The sequence below is a fragment of the Sarcophilus harrisii genome, chromosome 5 (assembly GCF_902635505.1).
Source record: "Sarcophilus harrisii chromosome 5, mSarHar1.11, whole genome shotgun sequence".
Lineage (NCBI taxonomy): Eukaryota > Metazoa > Chordata > Mammalia > Dasyuromorphia > Dasyuridae > Sarcophilus > Sarcophilus harrisii.
The window spans coordinates 77,039,546-77,066,912 of NC_045430.1; the positions used below are offsets into that span (position 1 = coordinate 77,039,546).

The following is a 27,367-nucleotide window of genomic DNA, read 5'->3' on the forward strand; positions in this document are numbered from 1 at the left end:
TAAATAAAATAGAAGTAAATAGTGTTACTTCTTAATCATTTGACTGATATTCAGAAGCAATTCTCACTTCATTTTAAAGAACTAGACATTTCTAAATATGAATGTATAGTAAATCCATTTCCTATGAACAGTTCTGATATATTAGATCCTATTCTTATTCAGATGGCAGCAAGATTTGGAATATCACTCTGCAGAATGAACTAAAGATCATTTTTCTAATCTACAAATATAACAATTATAAAAAATTTTATCAACATCGTATATCATGTTTTATTGCATGATTACTTTTTTTTTGTATGTTATAAAGGTTAACATAGTCTTAATTTTATTTTGATAAATTGTGACCTTGATATTATGGCTTACACTAAGGCCAATGAAGGCTGGTTAAGAGCTATAACAAAGGAAGAACTTTGAAGACAATCAGGATGAAATTGCTGATGTATTTGAGCAGTTGAGCAAAATATGAATTAAGAAAATTATAAAAAACAAGGATTATTTAAAATTTGTTTTTTGTATCCCCAAGCACCTAATATGTCTGTCATATAATAAGTCATTAATTGTTTTATGAAGTGAAGGAACTTGCCTTTTTTCTGTAAAAAAGGAAGTATCACTACATAAAGTGGAAACTACTGATGTTCAGGATGAACTTTTCTTAAAATTTTTATTACCAACTAATCTGAAAAAACCTTACCTGAAAACACATTTCTATGAGGGAAATCCTTACGTCTTGACTTTTTACAGATTCATCAAGATAAGCTGACAAATATTTTAGTGGAAATCCTCTCTTGGGATTTCTTTAAGGTGACATCTGCATAAAAGTAATATTCTGGAACCATAGAATTTCTTTTTTCTCTCTGTCAAAAGGAAACCTGAACTCTAGCTACGTCAGTTCAGATTTCTAACCCTATTCTCCCTCTGGAGGGAGACACAGTCCAGCTTTTATATCAGATTCCATTTCTTCCCTTCTCATCTCTCTTACTCTCCTTTTTCTGCAGGACCATTGTTTCTTTTCAGCACGCGATAGTAGCAACTTGCAGAATTGACTGTTGGGGGAGAAGCTGAGGCGATGCTGCCGGATCTTTCTATCCCATTTTACTGCTAAACTCAGCCAGGAGCTGAGGGTGCTAGAGACTTCTGGAGTTTCAATTGGATTTTGTTGTAATTCATTCCTAATTCTTGGGAGAGATAGGTGGGCTAGAGTCTAGATAAGATAGCAAAACTCTGCCCCCAGAGGACTTTTTTTTATTATTTTTTTTAAAATCTCCAGTTTCTTTTGCCAGTGCAATTTTCGAAGGAAGAAAGGTTTGTAGATCTCATACGTTGTAGGTTCCATACGTCCTTTTGGGGGATTTGTTTCCTCATTACCGTCCCTCCTTTTCCCTTCCTTTTCTCCGTTCCTGAGGTCTCTAGTGAAGTGACATAGACGACACTTGCCCGGCTGTATTTGACGTTGGGACTCACACTTTTTCCTCTCTCGTGACAGTGCTAGTAGTAGTAGGGGAGAGGGGGGACGCAGGTGTTGGCACTCGGTAAACGGCAGGTTTCCTGGGACCATTCGGAACAGTCTAGAGCCACTGCAGCTGTCCAGGAGTTGCTGTTATCGGGACTCTAGGAGCCAGAGCAAAGTCACCGCAGCTGGAGAGAGAACAAGCTATCGGAGACCTGCCAACAACAACCTTGCTACCAGGACCAAGGAATCAGGCTATCTCCGGTAAGGGAGTACCAGGAGAGCCCGAGATCCCTCCGGTTTCTCACAGTGTGCCTGCTCTAAGCTCCAACAACATCTTCCCTTGGCTACTCACCGGGTGAGACCTCGGAATCTCGGTATGCCCGGTAATCTAGACAATTCATGGAAGATGCTGCTTTCTTGAAGGTGAACCCACAGTTTGCCTTTCCCAAGAGAGAGAAGGGGAGAGGGAGGGCGGAAGGAAAGAACAGAGTTGGTGTGCCTGCCTGGGTGTGAGAGGGAAAAGGAGAGAGAAAAAGAGAGGGAGAGAGAAAAAAAAGAGGCAGCTTATGATGAGGATAAGTCCTTTCTCTGCATTAAAAGCAAACAAATCGAGACCGGTATAAAAGAGGTAATCGCTGCAAGAGACTCTTAGATTCCGGTAGTTGAGGTGGACCTCACCGCTACTCCGAGGACCAGTGGCGGGGGCTAGCTGAGCTGCCTAAGGCTCCAGGACTTGGGCTTTCTCAATCAACAAATCTTTTGATTACTTTGGCGCTGTGGGAGCAAAAAAAAAAAAAATTTTAAAGAAAGAAAGGGGAAAAAAAGAGAGGGAGAAACGCGCATCCTATCCACCACCTGCTTTGGGGATTCCGGGCTTAGATTTCAGGAAATTCCTGAAACCTCTCTTTGCCATCCAAAAGGAGGAAATACACTCATACACTCTCTCTCTCTCTCTCTCTCTCACACACACACACACACACACACTCACACACACACACACAGACACGCGCGCGCGCGCACACAGGGTCACACTCATACGCCCGCTCCAAGCACACACCACCAGACCGCAGGTCCCTATGCCCCTGGATGGTGAAGGCGGATTGGGATTTGGCAAGCGATGCAAGAACTATAAGTCTGGCGCTGGCCCCCGGAAGCTACTGGAGCATCACTAGGTGTTGTCACCTGGAAGCGGGGCTGAAGGTAGGTGCGACAGCAGCCACTTCAGTTCCCTCCCCAGCTGGAGGTTCCGTCAAGGGGTGGGGTGAGAGGGACTGGCCTGGCTCTGTAGTAGACTAGGACAACCCTAGCGGATTGTGATGGTGGGAGAGCCCACCATCCTCCTCTCCCTTGGTGGTCTTGGTCTGCAGTGGAGCACATACGGGTTGAACAGTCAGTGTCCTACCTTCCTGCTCAAAGAAGTGCTATTGTGGACACCCAAGGGAGAGACGAAAGTGTCGGGTACACGTTCTAGAGACACAGTTGAAAGGGTTCTGTGAGGGGCTCCCTCTTTCTGCTCCCAGTTCCTTTGCTCCTGAATTGATCAAGGATCAAAGACATGGGATCCCCAGTCTCAGACCAATCCGGATTGTAACCATATTGGACTCCTAATAAGTAGAGTCTCGTACTAAGAAGCATCAATGGGATGTGTCAGGTCGTCTTTTTGAAATCCCCACTTTCTGGCCACTTCTGATTAGTTAATTCTCCGGCCTGTCTGCTCAATGTGGGGCGCTTTAGTGAGATTATCGATTTCTCTACCCAACTATTTTCATAAAGCACCGGGCTGGTAAGCTCCGGAGCCTCAGATATCCAGAGTTACAATTGCTTGGAAAATGATCTCTCGGGTTTCAGGGTAACGATGTAAAAGAATTAAGAATCGTTTCAAGAACAACCTTAAGAAAAAAATAACTCGGAGAACCTGTGGTTCTTAATCTTTGCTTTCCGAACAGATACACCTTCAATCGTGGGAATGATATCGGAATTTTCCTTCGGGGTTGTTTTGCTGATACTCCTTTTTTCTTTTCTTCCTTTAAACAGCTCAGTTAACCACTAAGTGGTATTTTCTTTCAGGCTACAGACTCTTGCTCACTTCGCAGTGGGGAATTAGTTCGCTATAACTGGTACCCTGGATAGGAAAGTTTTGCAATTGAGCCCTATTTCTCCGAGAACTGTAGGATTAGTTGTCTAGCCTCTCCATGTAAAGAACACACAGCTGGAGCTCTCTGCGTTGTTGTGCTTGCTCTAGTTGGAGCCAGCACCTTCTTATTCTGTGTATTATCTATCTTCCCGACCAAGAGTTAAACAATTGCCTGAAGCGCTAAGAATCAGACTTGTAGTTACTATCTCGGTCTTGAGGAGAGTTTGGCTTGAGGCAGTTCAGACAGAAAGTAAAACACCTTGCTCTTGGGAGCATGGAAGGAATCTCTTACTCTTGTACGGTTCTTAAATGTGAGGTATGTTTAATCCGAACTCTCAAAGTCCTTTAAAGCATCGGGGTGTTTTAGGGTCTTCTCTCCTCACCTGATAGATTTAAATAGTCATTGACTAAATGATCATTATCTGGCTTCTGACTTCCCTGCTAGATTGCTTGAGACATCAACATTCAGACTGTTAGTAATTAACTCTTTAAAATGGCTCTATTAGGCAATATAAGCAAAGGCAAATCAGGAATTAATTTCAGATTTCTTGCTAAAGTGCCAAGATAAAAGAACTTGTCGAAATTGGAAGCACTTCTGAAGCCATTTTAAAACAACAGCACAAAGATTTTCTTTAGTATCCCAGTTTTCTATATTTGCACTTTTGCTGTCCTGGTAAATCTCGATCAATTTGAAAATTGACATTCAAGTTTTCATTAAAAAAAATCACACATAATCCAATTTCTTTCTTCCTCCTTCACACTCTATTTTGATCTTTATAACATCATGAGGACAATTGTTTTGATCTTTAGCTTACTATTGCCCTGCTTTTTAAAGATAAGCTGCTACCTGTAACCACACTAGACTTAAGCATTATTATCATTTTTCTGATAGCTGGCTGAAGAAATAGGTTGCATTATTTATAGATAGAGAATGAGAGCAGGGTTATTATTTACTGAATACTTAGTCTGCCTATAATCAAGCATAGAGAGACTTTTAAATGAGAAAAATATACAGTTGGGCTATGTTGTCTGGTTAGCAGTGTATAGTTTCTGAGATGAAAGACTTGATTCTCTTAATACTATTTTAATCAGTATATTCAGTAGACTGCAACTAATCCAGCAAGTGCATTTGGTCACATGCTTGCACATAGCATATATCTCTTAAAGAGAAACCAAGAAATTCAGATATTAAATTTGACACCTGTATTGTAATTATATGGATTGTGTTGGAAATGAATACAGGTTTGGGAGTGTGTGTGCTTTTATATATGTAAATTGGAGGTATTGTAGCAGTGACAAAAATGATGTAAAGATGTATTGAAATGCAAGTTTGTGGAGAAAGGGAACATTCTGTTTAGTGACTACATTTGCTAACAACCAAGTTTCAAAATATAATGATGTGGCCCTAAAAATGAACTCTTTTCAGATGAAGCTGTTTTATTCTTTTCTGAAATATAAAATGTTAAAAACTAATGAATACATCAGAGTTCTTAACATAATATCCTGTATATGATCATAAAACTTCCTCCCCTTTGGAAATTTTAAAATTCTAGGAGTCCTTAATGATCTTATTTTAACAATGACTCTTTAATATAATATTTTTAATAACAGTTCAATATTAAAGTTGCATTTTAGTCTCTATCATAATAACAATATGAATTACCTGTTACAGGTAGAGTTTAATAAGCAGCACCTATCTCTATTGTATTTCTTAGGCATTTCCCCCTTTTTGTCTAATATAAGATATCAAATGAGTGCTCTTGACTGATCATGCCTGTATTAAGCCTTGCCTATGTAAACTGACATTTACCCATCTACCATACAACTTGATCCAGAAATATTTGAAAGCACCACCAGTTTCTTTATCTGTATTTGAAATGATGAAACTACTAGAGACCAAACAGTTCTGTGCCCCTGTTTTTACTTCTGCAGTATTTTATTAGGGATGCCTCATTAAGTCACATTATTCTGCAGCTGTTTTGCTCATTGAAGATTCAAGTAAAAATAGGGAACTTTATTGTGCAATGCAGTATTGTTTTCTTGGTTAAAAACTGTAAGTTAAAGCAGAAGTATACATCTAGCAGATTCTCCTGTGATCTATTCCTGGCCTTTACAGATGCAATTCATCAACCTGTATATTAGTAGGACTCCATCAAAACAAAGAAAATTAATGCATTAAAACTAATAGATTAAAAAAAACTGGAGCTGGATATGAAGGCCAAACTGACTGAAGAGATTTCATATCTGAAAAATTTATATACAAGCACATTTCCACTCTATTTTGAAAATCACATTTCAGAAAATACTTTATGGATATAGCTAGTGTGAGTCATTGATTTTTGTACTTCTGTACAACATGGTGAATCTGCCATTTCCTCTGAACATTTAATGGTTAAAGATTATGTTTTTTTGTTCTTAGTTTTATAGATTTAAAGTCAGAAGATATCTTAGATACTATTTGGTACAATCCTCTCATTTAACAGAGTGGGAAATTTAGATCTAGAGAGATTAAGTTATTTTTCCCAAGTCATGTAAGTAGTAAGTGAATTTGAACTCGGATCCTTTGATTATGGGTCAAATACTTTTTTCATTGTACCAGGCTGTTGCCTTCTTGGGAAACTACTTGAATTTTTGCTGTAAATTATTACAATGCTAATTATAAGAACATTTCAAAATGCAATATCATGTATGACTTTTAAAGAATGAATTCTCTATATAAATTGAGATCATTATCTTAGGCAGGAGCAGCAGGATACAGCAAATACTGCTAAGCAGTCATAGTTAGACTCCTTTTTGGTGAATGCTCTTGTTCTGGGAGAGTTTGGGCAAATGGCATCTACTCATTGCAATATTTCAATGTTCCCATCTGTAAAATTAGGATAACCTAGTTACTTTATGAAAATTACTATGAAAATTATTTAGCCATGGTCTGCTAAGTACCTTTAACACATTGAAAAAATACTATGAGAGTGAATTTGCTATTTTAATAGTTTTATTTATAATGATATTCCATCATGATACTGATTGAGTGTTAGGAGACAAGACTATCAACAACAGCTTTTCATGCCCTGTTGAGAGGTATACTATCCATCCTTGAATTTGTGAGAAATATTATTTGACCCACTTGCTTTCCCAAGTATAAAAGGATCCTTGGCATAACAAGGTATCTTGTAAAGCAATTATCTCATTCAATCTCTTACTATATTTTCCCCCCTATTTTGTTTTTGTAGATATTTTGACTCACAAGCTTGAAATGCAAAATTAAATTTTTTTAAAAAATTGCCTTCTGTGCAAGAATGTTTGGGGATATGTTTATTAAAACAGCGATAGGGAATTTTGATACATTTTAAGCACTGAATATCTCAGTATGCAATACTTATTAAAGATAGACCTCCGCAGTCAAAACACAAACCATGCATAACATTACAGCATTTATTTTGTTCTACAAATTATAGCTACAGATTTTTCCAGAATCAAACTCAGACTGTACTAAAAAAGCATATTAGGTTGCCAAAGACCACCCACTTCCAATGTGTAAACCAATACACACTTTTATGAGCATATGCTGGGTTTGGGACTCACTCATTGATAGACAACCCTGAAAATAGCGTCAATGGTAATTTAGCCTGCTAGCAATTGAGAACTCTGCCCGTTGGAAATTCAGACATTTAGTTTGTTTTGGGACTAAGGTGAACTGTGAACAAACCAGCAAAGAGGAATATATTCTGTTCTGTTCTTTGTAATTCATAAGGGCTATGATACTCTATTGCAGGAGCAAAATTTATGTTATCCTACCGGATAGAATGCTTTTAATCATCTCCTTCATCCTCTTAAGTTACATCCTAGGAGTTGTAATTGTTTTTTGATTTCCCCAGACTGGCCACTTAGCCGAAGGCACAACATTTACCAGTACAAACCTTAGATTCACAATTCAATTTATATTTATATTGCTTCTTTTAGAGACTATAGATCTAGGAAAACTCTTTCAAGAGAGATGCAGTAATGTGATAATATTGCATGCTGGCAATTGTGGTGGGATACTGAATACTGTACTTTGACAAAATGAAGACAGCTGGCCAAACAAATTTTCTTTGCTCTTTTGTCTCCTGGGGTGTCTGAAGATCTCTCTCCACATGATGTCTGGAGGGTTAAAAAGGAGCTTTTTGATAAATGTAAGATTTGTTTTATTAAATAACTTCATATCTCTTGCAGTAGCAAACCAGTCATCTGTATAATTGCATGTATGTGAGTGGGTAAGTGGGTTGACCTTTAAAGGTCACAAACCTCCTAAACCTTTTATTAAATGGTGTTAATTGCCAATGGCTTCCATTAGCTGAATATGGTTTCCTACTGTTGACCCTCATTATATATAGTGATAATATCTGACTTCCATTATAGAATTGTGCAGCTATTTCTATGGAGAGATGGTTTAGAAGGTCTATGGAAAAGGTCCATTAATAGTGTGAGTAAAGAAAGTTTTTGGAAAGTTTAAATTTATGCCTAAAACCTGAAAGCACAATATATCATAGAATAACATTGGCTATGATGAGTAATGTATATATATTATAATATTTAATATAATAATAATATAATATATATATATAATGTTTAATGCTATAACTTATAATCTGATATTTTTATATATGGAATAACACTTTTACATTTTTTCATTTCTGTACTATTCTTTGATTTTCTCCATCGCTCCTTTTTCTCTCTGCATGGAGAATTTTCAGTGATAATCGACACAAAACATTCAGATATGTCAACACATTTGTCTTTTTCCCCTTGCCTGTAATAAAGATCATGTGTGTACTCAGGAAGTATGTTATATCATCTGTCCTTGACCATCTTTTCCTTGTACTGTACTCATTGGACTGGTGTAAAGAAAGAAAGAAAAAAGGTTACATGAGCACAGAAATCTTAGCAACAAAGCTCCATCTTTTGTTGTCAAGACAACAGATAAATTTTCAAGAAAAAAATCAAGAAATATTTATTAAACACCTACTATGTGCCAGGTGCTAGAGACATAAGTACAATGTATGGCACATTTGTTACTCATTTAGGCTTCTTCCAGAAGGTAGTCCTTCAGCTGAGTTTAAAGGAAAAAGGGATTCTATGGGCTGAAGATGAGGAAGAAGCACTTAGGGGATTTCCAGTGCAAAGACAAGGAGTTGAGAGTTGGAGTGTTCTGTGTGAACACAGAGAATGAAGGAGAAAAAAAGGCCATTTTGATTGAATTGCAGGGTGCAAGAGAAGTAAGATAGGTTGGGACCAAGTTGTAAAGAATTTTAAATTTAAGCAGAAGTCAAGAGTCACTTGGAATTATTGGTAAGGAAAATCACTTTGAGAGCAATGATGGACTAGAGACCAATTGGGAGATCATTGCAATCAACTAGTTGAGCAGTGATGAGGAAAACTATGTGAGAAGAGAGAAATGTTACATGGGAGAAATATGGAGATAAAAACGGCAAGATACGGCAACAGGTTAAATGTGTGTGGTGAGGGAGAGTGGGGAGTTGAGGATGATATAGAAGTTATGGACCTGGGACACTGCAAGACTTTTTTAGATTATAAACTCCTAGAGGACAAGGACTAAATATACCACAGTTCTCTTTCTATTTATTACAACACAGATAAAACATGCATTTATTCTTTTTGTAAGTGATGGTAATAGTGATTGTGATGGTGATAAGGAGATTCACATGAAGAGTGAATCTGAATGTTTCATTCATGTTGGTGATATTTTGTTCTTGACTTCTCTTCTTGTTTGTTTCTTTGTCTAAAGTGTTTTTTCTTTCAGTTTTATACAGGATAAATGTCTCTAGACACCCCATTCACACCTTCCTTTTTTTTTTCCTTCTCTTAACTCCTGCAACTAAGCAGAAACTTCTTTAGGGGTCGAGTGTAGTCTCAATTTTTAGTTGTAAATTCATTTAGCTATCTAGTCCCTGCAACCAAGAAGAAAATATAGCAGAAATTGAATATAAAGTCCACAGGGTGATTTAGTTTAATGTTTCTCTTCTGTTAGATAACCCTGTAGCTATTTTGTGGTAAATCTATAGTAGTAAACCTTAAAATGTTTTGTAAATATGAGTTATTAGTAATAATACTAGATTTTGAGCTCTTCAGTCAGTCCACAAACATTAATTAAGTGCTTACCATGTGCCAGGCAGTGGTGCGAGGGATGGAGGACTGGAAAAAGCCTCTGGCAGAGATGGGGATTTGACCTAAGTCTTGAAAGAAGCCAGGGAAACTGAGATGCAGAAGTGAGCAGGCAGAACATTTTAGGCAAGGGGAAACTTCCAAAGACTCACACTACATCTTTTTGATAAAAAGATTTTGGTACAATGTGTCATAGAATCAGTAGACAAGGGGTATGCTGGAGTCAGCTTGTACTATATCAAGAGAACCAATTGTTAAATATTTAGTGTGAGTATTTACACTTCAGAAATGGGCAAAAATACAAATCAGTGATGGAAAAAGATGTTAATTCAGATTAAACTTAAGAGTATATCAGAAACTACATTTTTTGGTGTAGTGTCTTGTTCAACATTTATTAGCACACTTGGAAAAATGGTTATCAATAACCAATTTATGGGGGAAAGTGAGGTTTTTTTAATTAAAGTTTTTTATTTTCAAAACATATGCATGATTTTCAGTATTCACCCTTGCAAAACCTTGTGTTCTAATTTTTTTTCCCTTCCTTCTTCCCACCTCCTCCCCTAGAAGGCAAATATTCCTATATAGGTTAAACATATGCAATTTTTACACACACATACATATATATATACATGAAAGTCCAATTCCACAATTATCATGCTGCACAAGAAAAATCAGATTAAAAAGGAAAAAAAACAAGAAAGAAAGCAAAGTGTAAGGAAACAACAATAAAAAGTGAAAATACTATGTTGTGATCCAATATTCAGTCCCCATAGTTCTTTCTCTGAGTGCAGATGTCTCTCTTCATCACAAGACCATTGGACTCTCCTGAATCACCTCGCAGTCAGAATTGATCATCATATGTATAATCTTGCTGTTGCTGTGTACAATGTTCTTCTGGTTCTACTCACTTCACTTAGCATGAGTTCATGTAAGTCTCTCCAGATGTCCCTGAAATCATCTTGCTGGTTGTTTCTTATAGAATAATAAAATTCCATGACATTCACATACCATAACATATTCAGCCATTTCCCAACTATGGGCGTCTGTCCACTCAGTTTCCAGTTTCTTGCCACTACAAAAAGGCTGCTACAAACATTTTTCCACATATAGGTCCTTTTCCCTTTTTTATGATCTCTTTAGGATATAGATCTAGTAGAGATATTGATGGATAAGGGGTATGCACAGTTTGATGACTTTTTGGGCATAGTTCTGAATTGGAGAGTTGGGTTTTTTCCTTGTCCTATTACCTTGTTCCAAGTCCAGTCATTACTGACCGCTGCCAAAAATATATCCCACCTAAGCTATTTTATGTAGGAAAATTCCAACTCATTATGTTCTACTAAAGTTTAGGTGGGAGTAAATTCTTTCATTAAGTAGCTAAGAAGGTAATTTGGAAGTAAGTGACATAACCAAAGTCCTGTCCTCCAGTCCCTCACTATAATATTTATTTTAATATTACAATATTCACTCTCTCTCATTACATGTTAATCAATCAGAGTCAACTGCCACCCTTAAGGAACACATTGAGTGGATTCCATGATTGGTCTTTGACAATCGAGAATGTCACTGACCTTTTATTAATAATATGCTAGCTTTATTAATAAAATGATTAGTTACCAGATATTATGTCTCTTAAACTTTTTAAACATCACACATCACTCTCAATGGCTATCCAGTAAAATTTTTGTTGCTTGATGTTTTTATGAAAACTAAACCCACACATTATGTCTACTTTTTTCATGAATATTGCTATGACTATTCTGTATTCACGTTCCTTATATAGCATGTAAATTCTTTAAGGGTAATATCCTTTCTCCCATGCCAATATAAGCATAAGTAGTTTCAGCATATCACTCTGTGTGTGTGTGTGTGTGTGTGTGTGTGTGTGTGTGAAATATTGAGTTGTCAGACTCTGTCAGAAAGAGTTTCAGAGATTCCTTTGTACCTTGGTCATTCATCTGAGGTCCAGGGTTTGGTCTGTAGTTTTTCAGGTTCAGAAATTTGATGTTAATCAGTTCTTCTAGAGCTGATCAAGTTCAGGGGAATGGAGAACAGTAAGCAAACTCATTAGAGGCTGATTGACAATCCAGAATGTCACTTTATTTATACTGATAGATTAATAATCTTTAAATTTAATTATTTATTATATTATTAATTATACATTTATATTTTTCCTTTTAAATACCAAGTAGACCAGATTGCTTGTTACAGCTGATTAGCATATTCTCCTTTGAGTAGAAAACCAATTTATAGCAATATATCAAGAACTTTTGATTTGTCCATATAAAGTCATAGAAAATTTCTTTGAGGCTCATAAAGGTTAATTGGATTGCCTGTAGTTCTCAGGTGGAAAGTGTCAGGGACAAGATTTAAACATGGGCCTTCCTGTGCTCTATCCACTATAGGCATTGCCTAAGGTTAACTTAAGAAATCACATTAATTAAGTAAAATTAATTAATTTATTTTTGTCAGATAAATCAGTTGCTCAGATGTTACAAGTTCATTATCTGGTTGTTATTTCGATTTTCAGAGATATTTTGAAAATATAATATGATAAAACTGTTGCAAAGAGGATCCTGGAAAGAGAGTCAGGAAGTATAGGGTCTCTTCTTGGCTCTGGTAACAACTAGTTACAAGCCCTTTTGGCAAAGTCATAACACCTCATTTGCCCCCATTTTCCTGAACTCTTTGATGGGTGGGTTAGACAATATGAGTCTTAAAAATCTCTTAGTTGTAAATTTCTAAGAAATTATAAAAGTTCTGAAAAGATCAGAGTTTTAAAAAATGTAGTCATGATATAGTCATGATTATGAGGGTGTGAATCTATTAGATGCCCTTATTCTATTACCAAAAATAATTTAACGAGGAAAAGCACTAATGAAAATATATACTTGCCCATCTTCCTTTTTCTTGTTTTCTATTTTTCTGCCTTCAATTCATTTGCCCTCCCATTTTCTCATCTAGTTGAAGTACTTCTTTCAAAATCTTCATTTTTTTTAATCAATTATTTTCATGTAATTTCATCACTTCTCATGCTTACACTGAGTATAAATTATATTTGCTATTACCAGGTTGTTTTCTTTTCAAATGAAGATTTTTTTTTCCTCTTCTGGAATCCAAATTTCTAACAGTTAAATTTATGTAAGCAGACATCGGAATTGTAATTATTCAGGGATTGGTTACATAGATTGCTTTATTTCTGCTTCCTTTCTGTTGTATGTACTCCTTTGAACACTTTATTGTTCATTATCATCTCTACCAGAAGGATAGGAAAAGAAATTTTAACCTGTCAGATTATATATTCCTGAGCAGATTTGGTTAAGGAAGAAGACTAAAAGTATGTATGAAAGCAGCTAGTTTGAATCATCATTGGAACTCATTTCTCCACTCCATATATCCATAAAAATGGATAATTCTTGTAAAAATTGTTTTTCACTTTTCTATATTTTGAATAGATGAAATGCTTTATGCTAAATTGCCTAGTATTCCCTAATAAGATAGAAGCAATATTATATTATTTTAGTCATGCTTTTTTGGAGGAAGCTTAGACTTTTTACTGGTGATCATGTTAAAAACTAATGATAGAAACTCATTGTAGAAATTTTAAGATTTACAAAATTCTTTCCTCAAAATAAAACTTCAACAACTTTGAAATACATAATATAAACATGTTATATATAGTTGATCTGGACCTGTGAATTCTTTGGTATAGAAAACTCATAGTGAGAAAAGTTCTCCTATGGTAGCTATTATTATTATTATTATTATTATTATTATTACCAATGCATGTCAATACGTACTCTGCAATTTAGAAAGTTGCATGTGGGCACTTAGAGATTAAATAGCTTGCTCAAAATTATATATACAGCCAGCACTTGCCACAGATCTCCCTGACTTCATGGCCAGCTCTACAACAAATTTTGTACTCATCTTACAAATGAGCAAAAACTATGTCTTAAAGAAATTAATTATTAAATGGTCACACAGTTGATGTGAGCCAAGATTCATACCTAGGTCCCCTGATTTACTGGTCTAGTTTTCTTCTCTACTCAGCTGTCTCTTAGTGATGAATAGGTAATTCAGATGATAGACTTGAGATCTAATATGAATTATATACAAAGTTTGTTTATTTTACTTTTCTCTAATAAGATATTTGGGCTTAATGTATTTTCCCCATCCAAATAGAAGGTGGAATTGAGTAATGAACAAAGTATTGCACTAGGAGTGGAGAGCCAAATTTGAATACCAGCTATATCATTAATGCGGCAACTAGGTGGCTCATGGAAAGAGGGCTTGGAGTAAAAAAGACCTAAATTCAAATCCAGCTTCAGACATTTACTAGCTCTGTGACAAGCCATTTTGCCTCAGTTTCCTAATATGTAAAATGATCTTCAGAAGAAAATGGCAAAACAGTTCTGTATCTCTGGCAACAAAACCCCAAATGAGATCACGAAGAGTTGGACATGACTAAAATGACTGAACAATAACAACAATATCACCAAATATTTGACCATGGACAACTCATGTAATTTCTCTCAGTTTAGTATCTTTTACCAACTACTCTATTTTACTAGGCTGTCAATCCAATCTCACACTCATTCTTGAACTCCAGGACCATGCATACTAGAAAAAAAATTGTGAAAGATGTTTCTTGCAATTAGAGAGATTACCATATGCTATAGTGAGGTAGATAAAATATATATGATGAAGAATTTTATCTTATTTTTATTATAGCTTTTTATTGACAAAACATATGCATGGGTAATTTTTCAACATTGACCCTTGCAAAAACTTCTGTTCCAACTTTTCCCCTTCTTTCCTCCACCCCCTCCCCTAGATGACAGGTAATCCCATACATGTTAAATATGTTAAGGTGTATGTTAAATACAATATACGTATACATATTTATACAGTTGTCTTGCTATACAAGAAAAATCGGATTTAGAAAGAAGATAAAATAGCCTGGGAAGAAAAACAAAAATGCAAGCAAACAACAGGAAGAGTATAAATGCTATGTTGTGGTCCCCACTCATTTCCCAATGTTCTTTCGCTGGGTCTAGCTGGTTCTGTTCACTACTGATCAATTGGAACTGATTTGGATCCTCTCATTGTTGAAGAGAACCATTTCCATCAGAATACATCTTCATACAGTATCGTTGTTGAAGTATATAATGATCTCCTGGTCCTGCTCATTTCACTGAGCATCAGTTCATGTAAGTCTCTCCCATCCTCTCTATTCATCCTGCTGGTCGTTTCTTACAGAACAATAATATTCCATAACATTCATATAATACAATTTCCCAACCATTATCCAATTGATGGGCATCCTTTCAATTTCCAGTTTCTGGCCATTACAAACAGGGCTGCCACAAACATTTTTGCACATGTGGGTTCCTTTCCCTCCTTTAAGATCTCTTTGGGATATAGGTCCAATAGAAACACTGCTGGATCAAAGGGTATGCGCAGTTTGACAACTTTTTGAGTATAGTTCCAAATTGCTGTCCAGAATGGTTGAATCTGTTCACAATCCACCAACAATGTATCAGTGTCTCAGTTTCCCCATATCCCCTCCAACATTCGTCATTCTCTTTTTCTGCCATTTTAGCCAATCTATCAGGTGTATAGTGGTATTTCAGAGGTGTCTTAATTTGTATTTCTCTGATCAATAATGATTTGGAACATATTTTCATATGGTAGAAATAGTTTCAATCTCATATGATGAAGAATTAAAATGAAGATTTGTGAGGATCAAATAAAATGTGTGTAATAGAGTTTTGAAAAATATAAGCAAGATCTTTATCACAATGGGGGCTGTCTGACTGAGCAAATTGCCTTGAAAAGTAAGCTTTCTGTGTAATTGTAAGTGTTCAAATTGGAGGTTCGTCGAAAAGTTGACTCCTGTTTTGGTCAAGATATTGAAAGTACCTACCAACAAAACAAATTGATTATGTAATTACTATCAGAGACATTGTATTGTGTTTGTGGACACAATCAAACTTCAAATTAATACAATACCTAAATCCTTGATTTAAATGAGCCATTCTGTTCTTTGCTCACAAGGCTGTTTCATGAATACCAGCTGTGTTTGTTGATCATAAATATCATGGTCAAATTAGGTACAACCAGTTAAGATGACTAAATCACCTGTAGCTCATTGACAATTTCATCCAACTGGTATGAGATTGGGTAGAAAGTCTATGTTAATATATTGGTCAATCTGCCATCTGGGGGAGGAGATGGGGGGAAGGAGGGGAAAAATTGGAACAAAAGGTTTGGCAATTGTCAATGTTGTAAAATTACCCATGCATATAACTTGTAAATAAAAAGCTATAATTTTAAAAACATTTTTTTTGGGTTGTAAAAAAAAGTCTATGTTAAATTGAAACTTTTGGTTCAAGAACTCTGATATTCTCTGAACATTTAAAAAAAGTTTTTTTTAAAAAATAGAACCCTTGGGAATATTCTGAGTATAATTCTTGAAGGTAAATAGGTACAAAAACCCCCCAGAGGGACCTCATTTAGCTAGGATTAATGGTGAGATAATCTGAGAAGGAAGGAGATGTCGATCAATGAACAAAGAATTTATTAAGCACCTGCAAAAGGCTAAGTGCTGGAGGCATAAAGACAAAAGGGAAATACACCCTACTCTAAAGAAGCTTATATTATTAGGAGTGGGAGTTAGATAGTAAATGCAGGCATAAATAGCGTACATAAATGAACATTAAAAAGTAACCTTAGAAGGAAAGGAATGAATAGATGGGGATGACAGATAGCAGCGGAGAAAGACCTTAGAAGGAGGTGATTGAGCTCGATCCACTTACTCAGGTTTGAAAGCTGGATGCTGTCATTTATTCTTCATTCTCACCCTCTCTCCATATCCAATTTGTTGCCAAGTATCTCAGTTTTACCTTCATAACATCTCATTATATACCCTATTGTATCCTCTCACACTGCCATCATACTGTTATAAGTATTCACGTCTTTATACCTGATTTATCAAAATAGCTTGCAGTTGATTTGTCTGCTTTAAATCTCTTCCCCATTCCATTCTATTCTCTACTCCCCTGTCAAAGCCATCTTCCTAAAGTGTAAGTATGACCATGTCATCCTCCCTCCAGACTGGCCACCATTCACCCGTTACTTCCAGCATCAAGTGTAGAATTCTTGGGAATTTGAAGTTCTTCATATGCAGGCCCCTTATCTTTCTAGTCTTTTTATACCTTACTTTCCTCTCCCCCACCACATGATCTTCCATCTAATGATGTCCCTTCTGGAAGTCCCCCATGGACTCCTCTCTGCCCATCTCTGCCTCTGGCTTCCATGACTTTCTTGGTTTCCTTCAACTCTTCACTAAAATCCTATTTTCTACAAGAGATCTTCTGGATTCCTCTTAATGCTAGTTCCTTTTTTTCTATTAATTATTAGCAATGTATTACATATATATATATATGTATATATATATATATATATATACATATATATATACACACACACATAGAGAGAATGCTTGTTTGTACAAATTGTTTGTATGTTATTCCCATTAGATGGGGATCCTTGAGATCAGAAACTTTTATTTGGCTTTTCTTTGTAAACCCAGAATTTAGCATTGTCTGGCACAATGTTTATTGACTGACCAAAAGAGACAAGAAACTCTAAGAGGTAGATAGGAGAAGGGAGAACATTTCTGACATGGAGGACATTTTGTACAAAAGCATGGACTCAAGAGATAGAATATCATGAACACCTGAGGCACCTAGTTATAGGAGCGTCATTTGGTAAGGTAGAATAACTGAGGATGTGTAATATAGTAAGCAATATGAGACACGTGGGAATACAAGAGCAATCAGATTGGGGGAGATTTATACAAATACTGCAGATGGCCATGTTTCACTCCTTATGCTTTCATATATCTCCAGCTTATCAAAATAAAACGGTTTGTGCCCTCAAGGAGTTTACATTCTAAAGGAGAAAAACAGGCATTTTTTATTTTGTTTTTTCCTTCTGTATGGGCAGGAGTATGCTTAAGCAGCTTCAAACCTAAGTTTAAGCAGATTCAGACAGGTAAATTATTAAATTTTCAGCATGAACCTTTACATGTCAGAAATCTGCAAAGTATAAATCAAGGCTTGATTTGTTATTTTGTTGATTGTCTTCCCTTAAGAATGTAATAGAGAAAATATTTTCAATGCAGATTAAACTTAAAAGTGTATCCTGCATGCATTTTTTTGGCTTGGGGCAATGCTTACCAGCACAATATTGTATAATATATGTAAAGCAAATACAAAGACATTTTTGTAAGGAATGGAGAGCTCTAGCAACTGTGGAAATCAGGAAGGCATCTCCCAGGAGTTGATGGACAGCTCATCACCTTTGAAATCATTACCCTTTCTGTCAAGGGTATTCCCATTCTTCTAGTAACCCAGATTTTTGAAACCTCAGCATCAACTTTGACTCATCTTTCTGATTCTCACCTGTCACATTTAATCATTTTCCAAGTCTTGTAGTTTCTACCTCCATGACACTTTGACCTGTCCACTTCTCTTCATCTTCCTACAACTATCATAGTTCAGCACCTTTTGCCTGATGATAATATACTCTCTGTTGTTCTCCCTACCTTAAATTTCTCTATTGGTCCATCCATCCCGGTTAGTTGAAAGTAACAGACCCAAAGCATGGGTTTGACTGTATTAAATTTCCTACTCAAAAACTTCATTAATTTCTTATTGCTTCTAAGTTAAATCCCATATTCCTTAAATTTGGCACTTAAAGTCTTTTATAACTTGGCTTTCATTTATCATTCCAGGATGATTAGAATTACTCCCCTTCATAATAATAGCTGACATTTATATTGTGCCTATATGTACCAAGCACTGTGCTAAGCACTTTACAAATATTATGATTCTCATGATCATCCTGAAAGGTAGGTTCTATTGTTATTTCCATTTTACAGGTGAGATAATGGAGGCAAACAGAATCACACAGCAGGTATGTGTCTGAGGCAAGATTTAGTGCATGAAATAGCATGAAGTATACTTCATTCAAACTGATTTTTCTTGGATAACATTTTCTTTCTCCCTTCCAGGCTTTGGCTCAGTCAGTCTCCTCTTACCTATAATTCTCTTTTTTCTTACTCATGCCTGTTCGACACCCCCAGATTGCTTCAGGACTCAGAGTTCCACTTTCTTCATTATTGTGTACTTATTTTGTATATACTCTCCATTTATTTGTGAGTATGTAAATTGTCAATAGAATGTATTTGTATTCCCAGAACTTACACAGTGCTTGGCACATGGAAGACTCTTAATGAATCTTGTCCGATGATTGATTGGGGGACTAGTTTAGCATTACAAATATTCAGGATGCTGCACATATCCTCATACATCTGGGAGTAGAATTCAAGGTTTCTGATTATAGTCCAGTGCTTTTTTTTTTTTTTTTCTATACATATCATCTCTCCTGGAAGGCTATTTAGGGAGTCCCTAACTGACCTGTGTGTAGTTACATTATTCTCTCAGGCAGGGAAAATGTAATCCTCTAGTATAAACCTAGAGTGGTTTTTTTCTCTCTTTTTAATTCAAATCTTGTTTCTTTTTCATAAATTGGGAGAATCAGGTTCATTAATCTCAGTACATAGAATATCATTTTCTCCAATCCACTATATGTAGACAACCTCTTAAGGTTAAATTCCACTTCCCCGGCTCTCTTCCCTTACCCAGTAACTTTCACAGTCTGAACAATAATTACTTCTTTCTAGGACTTAGATGTTAGGACTTCAAGAGCTATGATTTGGATCCTTGGGGCATATAAGCAGCAATAATGAGTTTTTTTCCAAATGAATTTGCCACCTTATAACTTCAAAGTGAACTTCTTCCTGACCTCTATCTTCTTCTCTCCTTCCTAAAATAACCTTTCCAAAGGAAGTGATCATTTGTGAGTTTGAAGATGTAATGAATCTCTCTTTCATGGGATCTACCTTTTCAGTAAACATTTGTTAATGTTATGCTCGAGGACAGGTTTTGAGTCAGCTACCATCATTGCTCTGGCATCTGTCCTGGTACTACTGTGACCTAGGCTAATGTCCCAGCCAGTTCATTATACAGAAATGTTTAATTTGCAGCTTTCTAAATGATGTTGGAAGTTTTCATGCTTTTCTTCCAGTGTAATATGCCCAATAATAATAATCAAGAATTAGATTCAGAAAGGTCAGTTTGGGTGAATGACTGAAGCAGCTTTTCTCTTCCTACAAAATTTCCCCTATAATCCTTATTAATATTAATAATATAGTAATGTTAATGCCAGAAGACTGTAAAGTATTTTTTCTGTTAATTGCTTTGGTAGATTCTGTTGTATAAAATAAAGTGGGTGCATCTAAAAGCAATGACACAATTGTCAACCTAGGTTTTAGAGTTTTCAAGGTGACCACACTATGATGTAATTTTTGACCTCCATAACTCCCAAGCTCAACATTTTAGGCATGGGGAGAGGGAAAATTGAGACCTGTGGCAGAGAAGAGTACCCACATTGCTTTAATCATAGCTCTTTTAAGTATCTTAGTATTTTGACCATTATTCACTTTATTTCACCAACTTTCCTTCGAAAGGAGAAGTTCCTGAGATACTTCTCTTTCCTGTGCAACTGTCATATAAATTAAGTAAGTCTTCAAAATGAAATCTGTGTTGTGAATCACATATGGGATATATTTTGATTGCTCTTGTCACTGACTTGACTCATCATCCTTCAAGGAATTTGCAGCTATTCATTCATCCTTATCTTTATAATGATCATATTCATAATTTGTATTAAACTCTCTAGTTGTTCTACTTTCCAGATTTTTTACCTATTGTAGCATCTATTGGATTGCAAGACATTGATATATTCTAAATTTTAAAAGTATTTAATATAGCACCTTGAACATAATAGGTGCTTATATATTTGTTGGCATGATTTAACTTTTTCTTCTCTATTGTCTGGAAACCAAAGCCTTCAAATTTTTTTCATATAATACTATAATAAATTTAATAAAATTCAAAATTTTTAGGTTTTTTTGCATGTTTTCTTGATTTCAACAGTATCAAGACCTGTTATTTTTTTTCTTTCAAGTAGAAAGGCAATGTGACTGAAACTTCTTGTTTTAGATACTTGTATTGATCACTGAGTGATTTAAGAAACATGTCCATGATCAAACAAATGATGTGTCAGAAAAAAAGATTTAAACTCAGGTTTTTCTGATCTCAAAGCTAGTTTTCTATCCATTACATTATGTTGCTTTTTGGGGGTTGCTTAATAATTGATTAATCTACTATCTCTGTCTTTGCCTCTGTTTTATACAGTGGCACTCTTTCTTGCCTAAGCAAATCCCTCTATGTGTACAACTAATCTTATTCCATTTGAACTTCACCAGCAGATTTCCCCATTTATCATCCCCTTTCTCTCACTTATCTTTAATCTCTCTTTGTCTGCTGGTTGCTTGCTTACTTCCTAGAAAAATGCCTATGTCTCCTCCATCTCAGAAAACCCAAATTCTCACTTGATCTATCCATCCCCTCATATCCCTCCTCCTTTTTGTGACAAAATTCCTTGAGAAGGTCATCTAATCGATGTCCCTGCTTCTTTTCCCTCTCTCTCTATTTCTAAAGTCTGGTTTCTGATCTCATCATTCAACAAAAATTGCTTTTTCAAAGTAACCAATAATCTCTTATTGACCAAATATGATCTATTCTAAACCCCTATCTTTCTTTATCTCTGTGCAGCCTTTGGCATGGTTGATCATCCTTTTCTCTTTGATAGTCTCTTTTCTCAAGGTTTTAATGATGCTGTTTTTTTATCCTTATATCTATCTGGGCACCCTCCATTCTTCTGGACTGGATTTGTATCTAGATCATGTCCTCTGATTGTGGGGGTCCCACAGGGCTCTTATCCTGGATTCTATTCCTTTCTCCATCTATATTATTTCACTTGGTGATAACATTAGCTCCCTTGGCTTCAATAATCAGCTCTATGTAGAGGTTTCGCAAATCTACTTATTCAACCCTAACTTGTATGCTAACTTTCAGTCTTGTATCTCCAGCTGCCTATATCAAAATGAATGTCCTGTAGACATCTTAAATTCAATATGTACAAAGGGAACTCTTTTTCTTTTCCCCAAATCCTCTTCTTTTCCTAACTTCCCTATTATCATCAAAGGTTCTACTATTACTTCAGTCATCCCTGGTTCAAAATCTAGGTATCATCCTTGATTCCCTGATATCTCATCTTCCATATCCAATCTGTGGCCAAGGGCTACGAATTTTACTTTTACAATATCTCTTCTTTCCTATGATATTGCCACCAGTCTAGTGTAGGTTCTCATTACTTTAAACTTGGACTGCTGTAATAATAATCTGTTAGTTGGTCTGACTGCCATAAATCTCTCTCACCTCAGTTTATAGTCTATTCAGCAGTCAAATTGATCTCCCTAAAGCACAGGTCTGACAATATTAGCCCACTTCCCTAATTGATAAACTTCAATTGCTCCCTATCACATCTAGGATCAAATATGAAATCCTCTGTTTGGCATTCCAAGCCCTTTATAACCTGGCTCTATCCTACCTCTTTAGCCTTCATGTATCTTATTCCTTCCAAGTACTTTCTGATTCGATGACCGAACTCCTTGCCATTCCTCACACAACCCTTCATTTGCCACTTCCAGGCATTTTTACTGGCTGTTCCCATGTGCTTAATAAATGTTTATTGACTGATTGATTAAGGGAATAACTACAAACTGGAAAAGTCTATATTATAGCTACAAGGATTCAGACCCTATAGCTAAATTCTTTATGATTGTCAGTCAATTTATGTTATATTATATTTAACAATTTTATTACTTCTTGCTTCCCTCAAGTTTATCAAGTTTTCCCGAATGTCTAAAACATTTTCTTTATACTTGGTGAGGTATATTATAAAACCTATATCTTTTCCAGGTTCTCTAAAGGTGCTAAAGGCAAATTATAACTTTTAGAAATCTGGCATTTTCATGTACATGCTGAAAACACTCCAATTCATTAATTTCAGATTAAGGTCTACTGAATGGGATTGTATTTTCAGACATGAATATGATTATTTCTATTCCCTCTCTTCTTTCTCATTTCCCATCTCTCCTCAGCCTTGTATGTAAAACAAATTGAGATTTAAAAATTCTTGAAGTCATGGCAAGAACAATTTCTATTCATGTAGTTGAAGCAGTATCTTTCCTAAAAGATAGGGAAGCTGTTCTTGAGATTTGACTTGATCCAAGGTGCTAGATTCTAGACATTGCTATGGTTTCTTGATAACACAGGGCATAAAAGATTAGGTCTCAAGGAATTAATACTCTTCAGATTTGGTAGATGTTCCAGCTTTATCAATCAAGTTTTAGAGAATATAGTGGATAAAGAGAAGCCACTGGATTTTAGACATGGACCAGAACAAGCTTTTTATACTCACTTCCCAACAATCTGAAAAGGAAGCCCAGAGGTTTATTGATTTATGGTTTTGGAAAATTCATATACTACCCTTGTGTATACTGATGGCTTACATTTACTTAATCACCTACAAGACAGCTTTATGTAAATATGACTCAGACAGAATAGGCTAGAATGCTCAAAATGGGCTGTCCAATCGTCTCACTCATGAACTCTTATGACTTTGTGAGGTCCCTCTCCTTGGAGGCTTTAGTCCATAAAAACCAGGCTCATGGCAATTTTTGACAGATACCTAAGGGTGGTCAGAGGAAATGATCAATATAGTTATGGAGCTGTAAGCTCTCTGAAGTATCCACTCATAACACTATTTATGAAAGAGAAGAGGAAAAGTAAGGGAATATACAATTTTAAGCATTTATGTGCTTAATCAATAATAATAACCTATGTACTATATGCCAGGTCTTGTGTGAAGCATTTTACAAATCTTATCGCACAAATTTAATCTTCACGACACTACTGTGAGGTATACATTATTATTATCTGCATTTTGCAGTTGAATAAACTTATGGCCCCTATGTATACATTGGAAGACAAAAGGTTAAATGATTAGCTCATGGTCATACACCTGGTAACTGAAGCTAGATTTGAATGTAGGCCCATAGATCTATTCATTCACTGAGAAGCATTTGCTCACCTGTAACTCAGTCCTAGTTGCTTCTGAACTGGTGAAATAAGGTCTTACATTATTACATTAATTTAGAGCCAATTATCAGTTAGGTGATTTGAAATGGTCCCACTAACAAGATGGCTAGGGCACACATTTGTGCAATAGATTGCAACTCTTCTGGAGGCTGAGACCTCCAGCCCCAGCTCTATCACCGAGACCCTACCTCCTCCAATGAGCCCTAGTTAAGAGGACCTGGCTTTGAAGGAATTCCATTTTGCTTGGGTAGCTGAAGGCTGTCAGCATTTGGCGGTATTATCATTTACCTTCACACTTGGTCTTTTGTGAGGAACCCTGGTCAGTATTGCTAAGTTAAATAACCAGGTTGATGCTATTAAGAGAGTGGAAGAGCTTGGTGATTGCAGTTCCAGAACTGCATTGTCAACGTGTACATAGGGTTCAAGAAACTATATTATTATGCTGAATGTGGGACCATATGATCCCACATCATATGGGTGTCTATATCCAGCCAGTTAATAATGTGTTAAGGGGTTAACTAAGAATTAGAATAATAGATATTTCTATAATAGAGTCCCTTATCTCAACCACAGCACACATATATCCTACTCCCTGCTGGGAAATTGACCTTCTTGGCTCTCTTGGGGTTTGCCAGTATTAAGAAAAAATTTTGTTGTCCTGCCCCTAACTCAAGGGGTTAGATGTTCCACCTTAATGAAACCATGTCCATAATAGGAAGAAGAAGAATAATTCAGTCTTGTGATTCCTTACATCTAACCTACCTCAATTGGCAGGTCTCCTTTCTTCTGAATAATTTGACCTGGGAAAGCTGAGGGGTTGGTGAAGGGTAAATCTTGGTACTGAGACATACTTTCCCCCTAATCATTACTTTCTATTGGAAAATCTACTGTGAACTGCAAATATCTGGTAACACTCATTATATGAACCAAATCACTAAGATCCTATACTTCTGAAAGATGTTTGGAATTTCTTTTTGGTTCTCTTCCATATTTGGTTACTCCTTTAGGAGGAGAAAACATTGATTGTTACTTCTTTATTTATTTAGCTACACTAAGCTTTTTCTTCAGCACTACCTACTCTAGGTTTTTTGAATCCCTGAGATCATGGTAATCCAGGAACAATTCAGAAGCCATTTCATTGGTGTAAATTCTCCAGAAGATTTTATGGGTCCTTTCCATTATAAGTGGTGTAATATAGGAACAATATCAGGGAGGCAGATAGACTTTTCAAGTTAAACTTAAAGTGTGTGTGTGAAATCTATCTATCTCTCTGTCTGTCTGTCTATCTGTCTATCTATCCTAAAGCTCAGTTATTGGCAACCTGGATGGTCAGCAAATGCTTCATTTAGGATATAGCACTTGATCTGAAGAATTGAGGAAGCCTAAGTAAGAGATAATAGTAGAGAAAAGGAGAGAAAGCATTCCAGGAATAGGGCAAAACAAAGGAACATATATGAAACATGAAATGCTTGTGGAACAGCTAGTATAGGCTTGTTTGTAAAATAAAATTAATGGAAGAAAATGCTAGGGAATAAAAGTGTAATAGTTCAGAAAGTTAAGTAAAGGTCAGATAAAAGCTTTATTGTTATTACAAGCCATGGTAGTGTGAGATTAATTAGCAGCACTCCTGTCAGCCAGGTAAGCTTTGAACACAATTTTATCTCTCTCTCTATCCATCTGCCTCTCCTTTCTCTCTTGTTCCTCCTATCCACATAGGTATATAACTGACACATTCATATGCATACATACACACTTACACACAGTGTAAAATGCAGAAAAAATGGAGCACAAGTCAGTTTGGGTCAGTTGCCTACTTGGGATATAGGGCAGAGTAAACTTTTGTCATTGTAAATTATTCTGTCACCGAGCTCAGGGGAGTGGAACAAGGCAAGTTTGTTTTTCTCTGGCTAGCATTGAAGGGGAACTTGGGGATAAGGTGGATGTGACTGCTCATTTTACAATGAAATACAGTTTAGTTTAAAGATGGCACCACTGATGTCAGAAGGGGGAAGATATTGGACTCTTTCTCCACAGGAAAAAGATATATTTAGAAAGTAGATTGGAGCTGGATTATAGAAAGCTTAGCCTAGGCATTTCTATCTTATCCTAGAGCCAAAAGGGTAGCATTGAAGATTTTTGAGAAGTTCATTTTCTTAGAAATATTAGTTATCCCTTGCAGGGGTCCTCGAACTTTTTAAATAGGGGACCAGTTCACTGTCTCTTAGAGTGTTGGAGGGCCGGACTATAGTAAAAACAAAAACTTTGTTTTGTAGGCCTTTAAATAAAGAAACTTCACAGCCCTGGGTGAGGGGGGTAAACGTCCTCAGCTGCTGCATCTGGCCCGTGGGCTGTAGTTTGAGGACCCCCCTGCTACAGGATAGTATGTCCTCAGAATGGAGAGTCCAAGCCAATTTCTCCTTCAGTCCTATAAAATTTCCATTTGAATCTATATTAATAATAGCCTACTTCATTTAATATTGCATATGACAACTTTAAGTTTTTAAAGTACTTTACATATTTCATTTGATTCTCACAACCATTCTGTGAAGTGAGGGAGTGTTTTTAATTTCTTTTTTTTTTTTTTATAGATAAGCCAACTGAGGCTGAGATGTCATGAAGGGTGTCTATATTCAGCCAGTTAATAATGTGTCAGACTTCAAGGCCAGGTCTTCCTGACTCCAAATTTAGAATTATCCACTATGCCCCACTGCTTCTCAGTAGAGAAATTTAATCATGCTTTGGACCATTTAAAAAAAAACCTTCCTAGTGAAGATTATAAAATTATACTTTTAATCAAGTGCCCTGCTGGAGTCCAGAAGATCTAAATCTTGATAGAGTTCAGTGACTATATTGGTCTTGCTGTAGGCCACAGCCATTTGCAAATCATATTCTAAAAGAATATATTATATATGAAATAGGTGGATGTTGATAAATAATAATTATTCAAATCATATTTTGGTGAAAAGAGTAGTCTGTATTAAAATCTATATGGTAATTGAATGTCCTTAGGCGGATTACAAATCTGTTGAACTTCATTTTTCTTCCCTGTAAGATGAAGGTGTTAAATTGTAATTTCTGTAACTTCTTTCCACCACTACTATTTGTGATTTTTTAATTCTAAGAATTTGAATTATTTTACATTGCAATTTTTATAGACAGAGCCATAACTAGCCAAATTGGTGCTTGAGACAATTGTGCCCTTAATCAACTTCTAAAGACAAGTTTTATGTGTATATATGAAACACACATATTTATGTATATATATATATATATATATATATATATATATATACACATGCATAATATGCACATCCAAGTATAGGTAAGAAATACCAGGACACTGCCTAATGCTGAAAAGAGAATCTTTGAATTTTCACCCTCAGCCTGGGAAGGAGATTAATTAGGATGTGGCTGACTTGGTAGAAAAAAAAGTTGGTTATCTTGTAGCTTCTTATTTTAATTATTATTGATAAGTGTGTG

General features: G+C 35.9%; 1 protein-coding gene across 1 annotated transcript in view; it reads left to right on the forward strand.

Annotated features, from left to right (window-relative positions):
• Positions 1–997: 997 nt before the first annotated feature.
• The window catches only part of TAFA2 (TAFA chemokine like family member 2), a 539,444-nt gene continuing 513,074 nt past the window's right edge, over positions 998–27,367 (forward strand). Inside the window, exon 1 of the mRNA XM_031940952.1 lies at positions 998–2,650. The gene's annotated coding sequence lies outside the window, so the exon portion shown is untranslated. The remainder of the gene's footprint in view (positions 2,651–27,367) is intronic.